Source organism: Chanodichthys erythropterus, chromosome 4 (genome assembly GCF_024489055.1).
Source record: "Chanodichthys erythropterus isolate Z2021 chromosome 4, ASM2448905v1, whole genome shotgun sequence".
In the NCBI taxonomy this organism is placed as follows: Eukaryota; Metazoa; Chordata; class Actinopteri; order Cypriniformes; family Xenocyprididae; genus Chanodichthys; species Chanodichthys erythropterus.
Genome location: NC_090224.1, coordinates 36,726,251 through 36,732,572, shown reverse-complemented (window position 1 = coordinate 36,732,572; position 6,322 = coordinate 36,726,251). Strand labels below are relative to the sequence as shown.

The following is a 6,322-nucleotide window of genomic DNA, read 5'->3' as shown; positions in this document are numbered from 1 at the left end:
CCATGGATTTTGTCTCTCTGCAGATCGCTCCACTCTTCCAAGAGAGCCCAGGAGTCTGTCGTTAGAAATCCTGTGACTCAATAAGAATAATAATCACCTTGCTAACCAGAGGGCAATTCCTAATCAGGCTCCCCGAGGCTCATCTGCATGTAATGTAAATGTGCTCATTATCGCTCCTCAGTCACCTCCAGTCATTCCCTCAGCCCAAATGCCACAACAATATTAGGCAAGCAAAGTTTTTTCTCAGGATCCTTTTTAAACTAATTTAGTTTTTAACATGTGCTGTACTTACTTGTGATCATAAACTCTATCATATGATCCTAAACTCTAATCTTGTAATAATATAATGTCACGAGTTAATGGACTGGTGCTTCTTAACTGAACCAACAAATGATCATTCGAAAAAAAAAATGAAAAGAAAGAGAAAATGAGAGAAATTCACAGCAATCACATCAGGCTTCCCTATGCAATCATTGTGATGGAAGAAAAAGGAAAGTCCGATACAGGTTATTTAAGAAATTGAGGTCACTGCGACTTCTCAGTAATTCCATGTAAAGGAAATTAAAGTTAACAGGAAGCGACCCCTATGGAAATGAACTACTCGCTATCTTGATTATTTGAATGAACATCAAGATCTATTATCATTTAGAGGAACATTATTCAGGGACTCTTGGCCTCTGACATGTTGTAATTGCTAATGACATGAAATGCTTTAGGTAAAAGAAGAAAGAGTCATCTTTCTGACAGAAAAACTATATTTTATATATATGCCAATGCAATAAGTGGTAATTTCTGAGAAGGGACAAAGAGGCAGAAGATGAGAGGTCAACTTGCCTTGTCTTGTCTGTCTGTCTGTCTATCTATCCATCTATCCATCCATCCATCCATCCATCCATCGGCAGAAATGCTCTTAACGGGAGTTTTATGTTGTTTTTCCATGTTGACAGGGTGAGGTTGTGGAGCATTTGTGTTGTGTGGTAGTTTTGTTATATGGTGGTTTAGATTAACCTTTATTTGCTTTGTAAAATTAGTTATCTTGTGCTTCTGTAATGTACATCTTCCTCAAAAACATCTTTCGAAGAAACAATTTGTGTTGAAGTTGAGTTTAATACCAACAGTGTTGGGGGAAGTTACTTTTAAAAGTAATGCATTACAATATTGCACTACTCCCTAAAAAAGTAACTAAAACTGCACTACTTAGTTACTTTTTATGGAAAGTAATGCATTATATTACTTTTGCGTTACTTTTTCTCACTTGAGTTGGGCTTGTTTGTTTTTTTAATAGCAAAAAGAAAATAAAAGTTGTATTTTTGGCAAATAGGCCCTTCACACCAAGGGCCCTATCATACACCCGGCGTAATGCGGCGCCAGGCGAGGCGCTAGTTTCAGCCCGACACAGTAATCATTTTCACATCCAGCGCCACATTGTTTAAATAGCAAATGCATTTGTGCCCACTTGTGTGCCCATGGGTGTGCTGGTCTGAAAACGAGGTGTGTTCAGTTGCATTGTTGGCGTGTTGCTATTTATAGGAACTGAAGCATGCTCTAAAGTCAATAATTTTATTTTTATTCAAAGAGCGCATTAGTAACATGCGCCGCGGATGCACAACGCACGTACACTATGCTTATTACACACACAGGGATGATTTTACAAATAAAAGGATTACAATATAAAGGATTATTATTGTGTGCATAAAGATAAAAATGCTTTGGTTTGTAATAAATAGTTTGTAAATTTCGCCATGTAAATAGTGAATCCACCATGGCGCGAGCGCAACTGGCTTTTAAAGGGAATGGGAGATGAGACTCTGATTGGTTTATTGCACATTATGCCCAAAACACACCCATTACCCAGGTGAAAAAAAAGTACATTTCTATAATGTACTTAAAGTGCTCTATGTTCGTGCCCTAACTTTGTACACTGAAAAAAGTGAAACTACTGTGTTGTTCATTTAAAGTGCATTTTTACATTGGACTAAGTGAAAATCATGGTTTCTGGTTTAAACCTGTTTTTTTCAGTTTGCCTTAAAGCAAATAACGAAGCCCCTAGAAAAAATTAAAAACAACAATTTGACTTAAGTAGTATTTTTACTTTAAACCAGATGTTTTCATGTCACGTGACCACATGACGTCACATCATCTAACTGCTCGCGCCACCAGCCAGCATTTTGCCATCCGCCATTATCGCTTCGAGTCTGAAGACGGTCCGTTGCCCAGGAAATCTTTTTAGACAAGGTAAGCATTCGAAAATGTGTTATTTTAACGAAAATAAGTGTTTTTCATTCACATTTATGGTTAGTGGCAGGATGGACAATTAGGTTATTTCTTTACAGACAACTGTGTTTGTGCACATGTTAGCTAAAGCTAGCCAAACCAAACCATGCTATCGCAATACGCATGTTGCCTCAGTGTGACAAATACAAGGTTAATTTAATTTTTATTTCACTGTGATGTGAGGAAAATATAATTGTAATTTAGTGTGATAAGGCTCGTTTGTCTCTAACAAAGTTAGTGCTCGAATAAACTACAACAGCTTTCTCACATACACTGCAGCCGTCAAATAATCTAACGTTGGTTAAACATTGACCGCGGGAGCTGTAACGTTATATGAGACGTTAATTGTAATGTCGGAATCAGTTAATGTTCGTTTGAGCCTATTTGTGTATAGAGTCGGTAATTGTTTTTTTTTTTTTTTAAAAGGAAAACAATTATTCGGATTTCACATAGGCAAACGGCTGAAGCGGTGCCAGTTGTTGGAGGTGCGTTTCCCAAAAACATTGTTACATCGTCCAACTAACATCGCAAGTTCTGTCGTTACTAACTTAGTTAAATGATTCTGTGTTTCCCGAAACCATAGTTCAAACGAACATTCACAAAAAGCATCGCAAACTTGTGTGGTTGGAACGACAGCTTTCTTGTTTTTTACGACATATGGACTTAATCATTATCTTGAGCAAAATAAGCAAGCTCTCATTAAGTACAATGTATATCTTTTATTTTGAATATATACAAATGTCATTTACATATTTTAGTTTGTCAAGAGATTTTAAGCACCGTTTTTGAAGAGTGCGCATGTGTGTACGTGCTCTTTACGCAAGTAACGTTAAGAGATTAAATCTGGAAAGCAAAATGACTAAGAAAAATGAAAGTTATTAATAAAACTTACTGAATTAGAAAATGAGTTCTGATTGACAAGGAAGAATTCATATTCCATTGTTTCTCCTGTCAGCATAATGCAGTTTAGTACAATATCACTACAAAAGTAGGGACTAATTAATAATTACAGTCTAGTGATTATGGATAGTGCTAATTGCCCCAACAAAAAACTAAGATGTGAAATCTCAACTTTTCCTTTGTTTTACAGGTTGGATTTTGTTCCCTGGAAATTCCAGAATTTTGCCCTAATTGCTGAATTTGGTGAGTACCAATGTAAACATCTGTGAACATTATTTTTATGTTGTAAATAGGAATCACTAACACTAGAGAATAGCTTTTAAATGACCACAGAGTAGTGTCGTCACGGTACAAAAATTCCAGTAGTCGGTACCGATACCATGAAAATTTTATGGTTCTCGGTACCAATTTCGGTACCACAGTAAAATTTATTGGAACTATTTTACTATTTTATATAGCCTATTTTAAAAACATTAAATATGATTTGGATTGTGTGTGTATATAGGCTACCTCAATTAAATAAATTTTGAAATATAAAAATAAATAAATAAATAATTAAATGCTCAAACATCCATTGTGTACTGTTGAAAAAAACAGCATATGCTGGTAAGGTAGGTTTTAAAGCTGTATGCTGGTCAAACGCTGGTCCTAAACTGGTCTTGCTGGTCCATACTAGTCCTAAGCTGGTCCTGGACCAGCATAAACCAGCTCAAACCACCATACCAGCTTCAAAACCTACTTTACCAGCATATGCTCGTTTTTTCAACAGGGGTAAAAGACGAATTTGTGAATATGAATTTAAATTTGTTTAAAATAAACACATTAACAACTCTATTTTGACAATTCTGGTTAAAAAAAAACTGCTAAGACAGCATAAGGCCTTATCAATTTGACTTAAACAAATATTCAGAATTTACTAAATAATATTGACTGTGAAATTTCTTTTCTTTTTTTAACCAGAATTGTCAAAAGACAGTGTTGTTAATCATTTAATTTGTGAATATGAATTTAATGTAAGTTATGACCAATTTTGTACTGCAACTAATATTATTGTTTTCTTGTTTTGACTAGATCCTTTTGGATGGGCAGACATGGCAGTCAAAAGGCCAGCCAAGTTGCGTGTTATTCTGAATCCTGATGACACCAGGAAGCTAGTTTTGCCTGGTGGAATTCCAGAGTCAATGGAGCAGCTTATGGATGAAGTTAGGAAAGTGTGTGGGTTAAATGGCAATTTCAGACTGCAGTACCAAGACAGAGATTTTGGAGATGCACTAGTGAACTTGACATCTACTGTGGAACTTGAGGATTTGACAACTGTCAAGGTCATCCCAATATTTGATGTTAGATGTTTTATTGTGCTTTATTGTGTGTAGTCTAAGTGTGAAGCTCTAAATATTGGAGAAATTTGGATACAGGATGTTTTATTGTGTTAGATCTTGTATTCAAAAACCTTTTTAAAACCATTTTATTTTAATGTTTTTTCCATCTATTGTTGATAAAGGCTAGTCTAACTGGCAGCAAAAGTCATTTGGCTTTATTTATTTTTATTTTTGTATGTTTTTATTATTTTTTATTTTTTGACTGAGAAACTGATGCATATTTTAAAGACATCACAATAAACAGGTCTATTGAAGAGAATAATCATGTCTTTATTTAAGTAACATTTTGTCTTGTGACTAAAGAGAATAAATTGATTTAGGTGTTATTAAAAATCTAGTTTGTACTGAATCAGAAATTTAACTTGAGTAAACTTAATAAAATTCCTTGTAACAAAATTACAGCAATTTTTTTAGTTTAGTCCAAAGTAAAAATTATACTTGGATGTTACGGTAAAAAGTAAGTTTTTCCAAAGTAAACATTTTAAGCTGTACTAAAGTAAAAATAATGATTTGGTCTCCATAAAAACCAATATTTTAACTTTGTTTCAATGTATTTTTTTTACCTTGGGCTGAAGAACTATTTTGATTGATATTAAAATAAAATTTAAAGTTTTAACCAAATTAAAAATATAGTTTGAGAAAAACTAATAAATTTAGCTGTAACAAATTACAGCAATTTTTTTAAGTTGGTCCAAAGTATCATTTTTTTCAGTGTACTTAATATACAAAAAAATCTTCTTTAGTACTTCTTAAGATGATCTTAAGGACATCTAAGTGTGCTCAACTGCTATTTTGAGGCAGCATGAAATATGAACTAAAATGTGCTTTTAATATACTATCTCTGTATTTAAAAAATGTATTTAGATACTGTATACATTTTGAACCCATACTCTACTACAAGTGGTATCTAAATAAATTTTTTAAATACAGAGATAGTATATTAAAAGCACATTATTTCATGCTGTCTCAAAATAGCACAGTTGAGCATAATTTTAGATGTTCTTAAGAAGTACTAAAGAAGAATTTTTAGTATATTAAGTACAAAATTAGTGTGCAGAAATAGAGCATTTTAAGAACATTATAGAAGTGTACTTTTTTCCACCTGGGTACTCATTAAGAGAATAGGGAAACCCCTTTTAGACCATGCGCCGGGTACGCGACCATTTTTCCCGCCGTTAAACTAGCAAAAGTGTGCACTTTCGCTGTGCGCTTAGATTGTTAAAATAGGGTCCCAAAAGTGAAATTTCAGCCTCAGGCTGAAAGAAATGCAATTCACGGCTGTACAGTAGAGGGCGCAGCTCAAACAAATCTTTCAGCTGTACTGCCGTTCTGGAATACAGAAGAATAGGATGCAGCAGAAGTAAATGAGTAAATGTATGTTAAAGGTCCCGTTTTTCATGTTTTTTTGAAGCTTTGATTGTGTTTATAGTGTGCAATATAACATGTGTTCATGTTTCGCATGTAAAAAAACACAGTATTTTTCACATAATTTACTGTGAAAAAACGGGCTGATGACTTCCTTGTTCTATGAAGTCCCTCCTTCAGAAATACGTAACGAGTTCTGATTGTGCCAGCGGTTCCTGTGTTGTGATTCGACAGCAGCTTAGCGCACCCAGAGCCATAGAAAGCGCACCTTGCCCGGAAAGGTCACGCCTCTTACCATAACGTGTGCCGCACATAGTTTTACATGTGGATTATTGTGGTGTTGTGCCGAATGAACACAAAAGACAATAATTCCCGAGAGACTGAACTCTTTAATCTCCACAAGC

The 6,322-nt window shown here is 34.6% G+C and overlaps 1 long non-coding RNA gene across 1 annotated transcript; it reads left to right on the top strand.

Annotated features, from left to right (window-relative positions):
- The first annotated feature begins 2,084 nt into the window (after window positions 1-2,084).
- Window positions 2,085-4,823, top strand: LOC137018774 (uncharacterized). Its single transcript, XR_010894940.1, has 3 exons — window positions 2,085-2,235; window positions 3,365-3,417; window positions 4,246-4,823. It is a non-coding gene; the product is annotated as an uncharacterized lncRNA (long non-coding RNA).
- The last annotated feature ends 1,499 nt before the right edge of the window (window positions 4,824-6,322 follow it).